The sequence below is a fragment of the Salmo salar genome, unplaced genomic scaffold (genome assembly GCF_905237065.1).
Source record: "Salmo salar unplaced genomic scaffold, Ssal_v3.1, whole genome shotgun sequence".
Classification (NCBI taxonomy): Eukaryota; Metazoa; Chordata; class Actinopteri; order Salmoniformes; family Salmonidae; genus Salmo; species Salmo salar.
The window spans coordinates 1-8,524 of NW_025549739.1; the positions used below are offsets into that span (position 1 = coordinate 1).

The 8,524-nt window shown below is 41.6% G+C and overlaps 6 non-coding genes across 6 annotated transcripts; all 6 read left to right on the top strand.

The window, feature by feature from the left end:
- Window positions 1-176: 176 nt before the first annotated feature.
- Window positions 177-248, top strand: trnar-ucu (transfer RNA arginine (anticodon UCU)). The gene has a single exon. It is a non-coding gene; the product is annotated as a tRNA-Arg (tRNA).
- A 1,139-nt stretch (window positions 249-1,387) lies between these two features.
- trnaa-ugc (transfer RNA alanine (anticodon UGC)) lies at window positions 1,388-1,459 on the top strand. The gene has a single exon. It is a non-coding gene; the product is annotated as a tRNA-Ala (tRNA).
- Window positions 1,460-1,923: 464 nt separating this feature from the next.
- Window positions 1,924-1,995, top strand: trnat-ugu (transfer RNA threonine (anticodon UGU)). The gene has a single exon. It is a non-coding gene; the product is annotated as a tRNA-Thr (tRNA).
- A 1,137-nt stretch (window positions 1,996-3,132) lies between these two features.
- On the top strand, window positions 3,133-3,204 carry trnaa-ugc (transfer RNA alanine (anticodon UGC)). The gene has a single exon. It is a non-coding gene; the product is annotated as a tRNA-Ala (tRNA).
- Window positions 3,205-4,883: 1,679 nt separating this feature from the next.
- Window positions 4,884-4,955, top strand: trnaa-cgc (transfer RNA alanine (anticodon CGC)). Its single transcript has one exon. It is a non-coding gene; the product is annotated as a tRNA-Ala (tRNA).
- Window positions 4,956-8,100: 3,145 nt separating this feature from the next.
- Window positions 8,101-8,172, top strand: trnaa-cgc (transfer RNA alanine (anticodon CGC)). The gene has a single exon. It is a non-coding gene; the product is annotated as a tRNA-Ala (tRNA).
- Window positions 8,173-8,524: the final 352 nt, after the last annotated feature.

Consider the following 8,524-nt stretch of genomic DNA (forward strand, 5'->3'; position numbering starts at 1 on the left):
TGCATTTTATCTGCAAATGAAATGGGATGGAAGCTCAGAGGGGGAGTGCATGCAAAATATGTATGAGGTCCTCGGTTCAATCCCAAGATTCTCCACTGAGTTTATTTGTGTGCCAAATTCACATTTACACAACTACTACTTTCCTGAATGTTGATATATAATACAGAGCGTAGAGTGGCATGGTGGCCAAGTGGTAAGGCGTTGGTCTTCTAAACTGAAGATCATGGGTTCAAATCCCTTCTGTGCCTTTATGAAAGACATCTGATATCATGGACCTGTGCATTAATTGGAGGACTTTGCAGAAATTCAAGTTGTATCAATATTGCAACACAGCTATTATAGTAAGGGGATGAATCTCTATGGTAGAGCCAGTACTTTACATGAATGCGGTCCAACGTTAATCCCCAACTTCTCTGTTGAGTGTAATTAGTTGTTAAATTAGCTTTTGCACAACTCCCACTTTCCAGAATGTTGATATTCTAAGAAGGAAATAGATATGCTAAATCATCTGTTTCTGTAAACTGAAGCACATGGGTTCATCCTTGTTTGACGTTTGTGGAAGATAGCTGATATTATGGAAATGTACTTTCATTAGAACAGTGTAAAGAAAAGGTAAATTGTATTGATATGACCGCTGCGACCTGTATGCTCTAGTCGGCTGGCCCTCAGCTACCTATTCGTCACCAGACCCACTGGCTCCAGGTCATCTATAAGTCTATGCTAGGTAAAGCTCCGCCTTATCTCAACTCACTGGTCACGATAAAAACACCCACCCGTAGCACTCGCTCCAGCAGATATATCTCACTGGTCATCCCCAAAGCCAACACCTCCTTTGGCTGCCTTTCCTTCCAGTTCTCTGCTGCCAATGACTGGAACGAATTGCAAAAATCGCTGAACCTGGACACTTATATTTCCCTCACTAACTTTAAACATCAGCTATCTGAGCAGCTAACCGATCGCTGCAGCTGTACATAGGCCATCTGTAAATAGCCCACCCAATCTACCTACCTCATCCCCATATTGTTTTTATTTACTTTCTGCTCTTTTGCACACCAGTATTTGTACTTGCACATCATCATCTGCTCATCTATCACTCCAGTGTTAATTTGCTAAATTGTAATTACCTCACTACCATGGCCTATTTATTACCTTACCTCCTCATGCCATTTGCACACACTGAATATAGACTTTCTTTTTTTCTATTGTGTTATTGACTGTACGCTTGTTTATTCCATTTGTAACTCTATGTTGTTGTTTGTGTCGCACTGCTTTGCTTTATCTTGGCCAGGTTGCAGTTCTCAATGAGAACTTGTTCTCCACTTGCTTACCTGGTTAAATAAAGGTGAAATAAAATAAAATAAGATACATTTTGTGTCTTTCCCAGAACGGGGATGTAGCTCAGTGGTAGAGCGCATGCTTTGCATGTATGAGGTCCTGGGTTCAATCCCCAGCATCTCCATTTAAAGTTATTGCATTGACCCAACTCCTACTTTACAGAATGTGGTAATTCTAAGCAGGAAACAGAGATGTGCTAAATAATTTGGTTTTGTAATCTGAAGAACATTCCTTCAATCCCTGTTCGTACAATTATAGAACAGAAGTGGCATGATTGCCATCTTTTATGGCGTCATTTTCAAAAACTGAAGTTTATGGGTTCGATCCCAGTCTGTACCTGGTTTAAGAATTGCTGCTATCATTTCCTTGTAGTTTCAATGGAGTGGTGTATATAAAAAGTACATTGTATTGATATTGCATTTTATCTGCAAATGAAATGGGATGGAAGCTCAGAGGGGGAGTGCATGCAAAATATGGATGAGGTCCTCGGTTCAATCCCAAGATTCTCCACTGAGTTTATTTGTGTGCCAAATTCACATTTACAATACTACTTTCCTGAATGTTGATATATAATACAGAGCGTAGAGTGGCATGGTGGCCAAGTGGTAAGGCGTTGGTCTTGTAAACTGAAGATCATGGGTTCAAATCCCTTCTGTGCCTTTATGAAAGAGATCGGATATCATGGACCTGTGCTTTAATTGGAGGACTTTGCAGAAAATCAAGTTGTATCAATATTGCAACACAGCTATTATAGTAAGGGGATGTATCTCTATGGTAGAGCCAGTACTTTACATGAATGCGGTCCAACGTTAATCCCCAACTTCTCTGTTGAGTGTAATTAGTTGTTAAATTAGCTTTTGCACAACTCCCACTTTCCAGAATGTTGACATTCTAAGAAGGGAAATAGATATGCTAAATCATCTGTTTCTGTAAACTGAAGCACATGGGTTCAATCCTTGTTTGACGTTTATGGAAGATAGCTGATATTATGGAAATGTACTTTCATTAGAACAGTGTAAAGAAAAGGTAAATTGTATTGATATGACCACTGCGACCTGTATGCTCTAGTCGGCTGGCCCTCGCTACCTATTCGTCACCAGACCCACTGGCTCCAGGTCATCTATAAGTCTATGCTAGGTAAAGCTCCGCCTTATCTCAACTCACTGGTCACGATAAAAACACCCACCCGTAGCACTCGCTCCAGCAGATATATCTCACTGGTCATCCCCAAAGCCAACACCTCCTTTGGCTGCCTTTCCTTCCAGTTCTCTGCTGCCAATGACTGGAACGAATTGCAAAAATCGCTGAACCTGGACACTTATATTTCCCTCACTAACTTTAAACATCAGCTATCTGAGCAGCTAACCGATCGCTGCAGCTGTACATAGGCCATCTGTAAATAGCCCACCCAATCTACCTACCTCATCCCCATATTGTTTTTATTTACTTTCTGCTCTTTTGCACACCAGTATTTGTACTTGCACATCATCATCTGCTCATCTATCACTCCAGTGTTAATTTGCTAAATTGTAATTACCTCACTACCATGGCCTATTTATTACCTTACCTCCTCATGCCATTTGCACACACTGAATATAGACTTTCTTTTTCTATTGTGTTATTGACTGTACGCTTGTTTATTCCATTTGTAACTCTATGTTGTTGTTTGTGTCGCACTGCTTTGCTTTATCTTGGCCAGGTTGCAGTTCTCAATGAGAACTTGTTCTCCACCAGCTTACCTGGTTAAATAAAGGTGAAATAAAATAAAATAAGAAACATTTTTTCTCTTTCACAGAAGGGGATGTAGCTCAGTGGTAGAGCGCGTGCTTTGCATGTATGAGGTCCTGGGTTCAATCCCCAGCATCTCCATTTAAAATTATTGCATTGACCCAACTCCTACTTTACAGAATGTTGTAATTCTAAGCAGGAAACAGAGATGTGCTAAATAATTTGGTTTTGTAATCTGAAGAACATTCCTTCAATCCCTGTTCGTACAATTATAGAACAGAAGTGGCATGATTGCCATCTTTTTATGGCGTCATTTTCAAAAACTGAAGTTTATGGGTTCGATCCCAGTCTGTACCTGGTTTAAGAATTGCTGCTATCATTTCATTGTAGTTTCAATGGAGTGGTGTATATAAAAAGTACATTGTATTGATATTGCATTTTATCTGCAAATGAAATGGGATGGAAGCTCAGAGGGGGAGTGCATGCAAAATATGGATGAGCTCCTCGGTTCAATCCCAAGATTCTCCACTGAGTTTATTTGCGTGCCAAATTCACATTTACACAACTACTACTTTCCTGAATGTTGAAAAATAATTCAGAGCGTAGAGTGGCATGGTGGCCTAGTGGTAAGCTGTTGGTCTTTTAAACTGAAGATCATGGGTTCAAATCCCTTCTGTGCCTTCATGAAAGACATCTGATATCATAGACCGGTGCTTTACTTGGAGGACTTTGCAGAAAATCAAGTCGTATCAATATTGCAACACAGCTATTATAGTAAGGGGATGAATCTCTATGGTAGAGCCAGTACTTTACATGAATGCGGTCCAACGTTAATCCCCAAGTTCTCTGTTGAGTGTAATTAGTTGTTAAATTAGCTTTTGCACAACTCCCACTTTCCATAATGTTGACATTCTAAGAAGGAAATAGATATGCTAAATCATCTGTTTCTGTAAACTGAAGCACATGGGTTCAAACCTTGTTTGACGTTTATGGAAGATAGCTGATATTATGGAAATGTACTTTCATTAGAACAGTGTAAAGAAAAGGTAAATTGTATTGATATGACCACTGCGACCTGTATGCTCTAGTCAGCTGGCCCTCGCTACCTATTCGTCACCAGACCCACTGGCTCCAGGTCATCTATAAGTCTATGCTAGGTAAAGCTCCGCCTTATCTCAACTCACTGGTCACGATAAAAACACCCACCCGTAGCACTCGCTCCAGCAGATATATCTCACTGGTCATCCCCAAAGCCAACACCTCCTTTGGCTGCCTTTCCTTCCAGTTCTCTGCTGCCAATGACTGGAACGAATTGCAAAAATCGCTGAACCTGGACACTTATATTTCCCTCACTAACTTTAAACATCAGCTATCTGAGCAGCTAACCGATCGCTGCAGCTGTACATAGGCCATCTGTAAATAGCCCACCCAATCTACCTACCTCATCCCCATATTGTTTTTATTTACTTTCTGCTCTTTTGCACACCAGTATTTGTACTTGCACATCATCATCTGCTCATCTGTCACTCCAGTGTTAATTTGCTAAATTGTAATTACCTCACTACCATGGCCTATTTATTACCTTACCTCCTCATGCCATTTGCACACACTGAATATAGACTTTCTTTTTTTCTATTGTGTTATTGACTGTACGCTTGTTTATTCCATTTGTAACTCTATGTTGTTGTTTGTGTCGCACTGCTTTGCTTTATCTTGGCCAGGTTGCAGTTCTCAATGAGAACTTGTTCTCCACTAGCTTACCTGGTTAAATAAAGGTGAAATAAAATAAAATAAGAAACATTTTTTATCTTTCCCAGAAAGGGGATGTAGCTCAGTGGTAGAGCGTGTGCTTCGCATGTATGAGGTCCTGGGTTCAATCCCCAGCATCTCCATTTAAAATTATTGCATTGACCCAACTCCTACTTTACAGAATGTTGTAATTCTAAGCAGGAAACAGAGACGTGCTAAATAATTTGGTTTTGTAATCTGAAGAACATTCCTTCAATCCCTGTTCGTACAATTATAGAACAGAAGTGGCATGATTGCCATCTTTTATGGCGTCATTTTCAAAAACTGAAGTTTATGGGTTCGATCCCAGTCTGTACCTGGTTTAAGAATTGCTGCTATCATTTCCTTGTAGTTTCAATGGAGTGGTGTATATAAAAAGTACATTGTATTGATATTGCATTTTATCTGCAAATGAAATGGGATGGAAGCACATGGGTTCATCCTTGTTTGACGTTTATGGAAGATAGCTGATATTATGGAAATGTACTTTCATTAGAACAGTGTAAAGAAGAGGTAAATTGTATTGATATGACCACTGCGACCTGTATGCTCTAGTCGGCTGGCCCTCGCTACCTATTCGTCACCAGACCCACTGGCTCCAGGTCATCTATAAGTCTATGCTAGGTAAAGCTCCGCCTTATCTCAACTCACTGGTCACGATAAAAACACCCACCCGTAGCACTCGCTCCAGCAGATATATCTCACTGGTCATCCCCAAAGCCAACACCTCCTTTGGCTGCCTTTCCTTCCAGTTCTCTGCTGCCAAGGGGATGTCATTCGAAAACATAATGTTAAATTTCACTGCTATGCGGACGACACACAGCTGTACATTTCAATGAAACATGGTGAAGCCCCAAAATTGCCCTCGCTAGAAGCCTGTGTTTCAGACATAAAGAAGTGGATGGCTGCAAACTTTCTACTTTTAAACTCGGACAAAACAGAGATGCTTGTTCTAGGTCCCAAGAAACAAAGAGATCTTCTGTTGAATCTGACAATTAATCTGGATGGTTGTACAGTCGTCTCAAATAAAACTGTGAAGGACCTCGGCGTTACTCTGGACCCTGATCTCTCTTTTGAAGAACATATCAAGACTGTTTCAAGGACAGCTTTTTTCCATCTACGTAACATTGCAAAAATCAGAAATTTTCTGTCCAAAAATGACGCAGAAAAATTAATCCATGCTTTTGTTACTTCTAGGCTGGACTACTGCAATGCTCTACTTTCCGGCTACCCGGATAAAGCACTAAATAAACTTCAGTTAGTGCTAAATACGGCTGCTAGAATCCTGACTAGAACCAAAAAATTTGATCATATTACTCCAGTGCTAGCCTCCCTACACTGGCTTCCTGTTAAGGCAAGGGCTGATTTCAAGGTTTTACTGCTAACCTACAAAGCATTACATGGGCTTGCTCCTACCTATCTTTCCGATTTGGTCCTGCCGTACATACCTACACGTACGCTACGGTCACAAGACGCAGGCCTCCTAATTGTCCCTAGAATTTCTAAGCAAACGGCTGGAGGTAGGGGCTTTCTCCTATAGAGCTCCATTTTTATGGAATGGTCTGCCTACCAATGTGAGAGACGCAGACTCAGTCTCAACCTTTAAGTCTTTACTGAAGACTTATCTCTTCCAGTAGGTCCTATGATTAAGTATAGTCTGGCCCAGGAGTGTGAAGGTGAACGGAAAGGCTGGAGCAAACGAACCGCCCTTGCTTGTCTCTGCCTTGTCGGTTCCTCTTTCCACTGGGATTCTCTGCCTCTAACCCTTTTACAGGGGCTGAGTCACTGGCCTACTGGTGTTCTTTCATGCCGTCCATGGGAGGGGTGCGTCACTTGAGTGGGTTGAGTCACTGACGTGGTCTTCCTGTCTGGGTTGGCGCCCCCCTTGGGTTGTGCCATGGCGGAGATCGTTGTGGGCTATACTCGGCCTTGTCTTAGGACGGTAAGTTGGTGGTTGGAGACATCCCTCTAGTGGTGTGGGGGCTGTGCTTTGTCAAAGTGGGTGGGGTTATATCCTGCCTGTTTGGCCCTGTCCGGGGGTATCATCGGATGGGGCCCCAGTGTCTTCTGATCCCTCCTGTCTCAGCCTCCAGTATTTATGCTGCAGTAGTTTATGTGTCGGGGGGCTAGGGTCAGTCTGTTACATCTGGAGTATTTCTCTTGTCTTATCCGGTGTCCTGTGTGTATTTAAATATGCTCTCTAATTCTCTCTTTCTCTCTTTCTGTCTTTCTCTCGGAGGACCTGAGCCCTAGGACCATGCCTCAGGACTACCTGGTATGATGACTCCTTGCTGTCCCCAGTCCACCTGGCCGTGCTGCTGCTCCAGTTTCAACTGTTCTGCCTGCGGCTATGGAACCCTGACCTGTTCACCGGACGTGCTTGTTGCACCCTCGACAACTACTATGATTATTATTATTTGACCATGCTGGTCATTTATGAACATTTTAACATCTTGACCATGTTCTGTTATAATATCCACCCTGCACAGCCAGAAGAGGACTGGCCACCCCTCATAGCCTGGTTCATCTCTAGGTTTCTTCCTAGGTTTTTGGCCTTTCTAGGGAGTTTTTCCTAGGGAGTTTTTCCTAGCCACCGTGCTTCTTTCACATGCTTTGCTTGCTGTTTGGGGTTTTAGGCTGGGTTTCTGTACAGCACTTTGAGAATATCAGCTGATGTACGAAGGGCTATATAAAAATAAATTTGATTTGATTTGAATTTGATTTGAATGACTGGAACGAATTGCAAAAATCGCTGAACCTGGACACTTATATTTCCCTCACTAACTTTAAACATCAGCTATCTGAGCAGCTAACCGATCGCTGCAGCTGTACATAGGCCATCTGTAAATAGCCCACCCAATCTACCTACCTCATCCCCATATTGTTTTTATTTACTTTCTGCTCTTTTGCACACCAGTATTTGTACTTGCACATCATCATCTGCTCATCTATCACTCCAGTGTTAATTTGCTAAATTGTAATTACCTCACTACCATGGCCTATTTATTACCTTACCTCCTCATGCCATTTGCACACACTGAATATAGACTTTCTTTTTTTCTATTGTGTTATTGACTGTACACTTGTTTATTCCATTTGTAACTCTATGTTGTTGTTTGTGTCGCACTGCTTTGCTTTATCTTGGCCAGGTTGCAGTTCTCAATGAGAACTTGTTCTCCACTAGCTTACCTGGTTAAATAAAGGTGAAATAAAATAAAATAAGATACATTTTTAATGTCTCGCCAGAACGGGGATGTAGCTCAGTGGTAGAGCGCATGCTTCGCATGTATGAGGTCCTGGGTTCAATCCCCAGCTTCTCCATTTAAAATTATTGCATTGACCCAACCAACTCCTACTTTACAGAATGTTGTAATTCTAAGCAGGAAACAGAGACGTGCTAAATTATTTGGTTTTGTAATCTGAAGAACATTCCTTCAATCCCTGTTCGTACAATTATAGAACAGAAGTGGCATGATTGCCATCTTTTATGGCGTCATTTTCAAAAACTGAAGTTTATGGGTTCGATCCCAGTCTGTACCTGGTTTAAGAATTGCTGCTATCATTTCCTTGTAGTTTCAATGGAGTGGTGTATATAAAAAGTATATTGTATTGATATTGCATTTTATCTGCAAATGAAATGGGATGGAAGCTCAGAGGGGGAGTGCATGCAAAA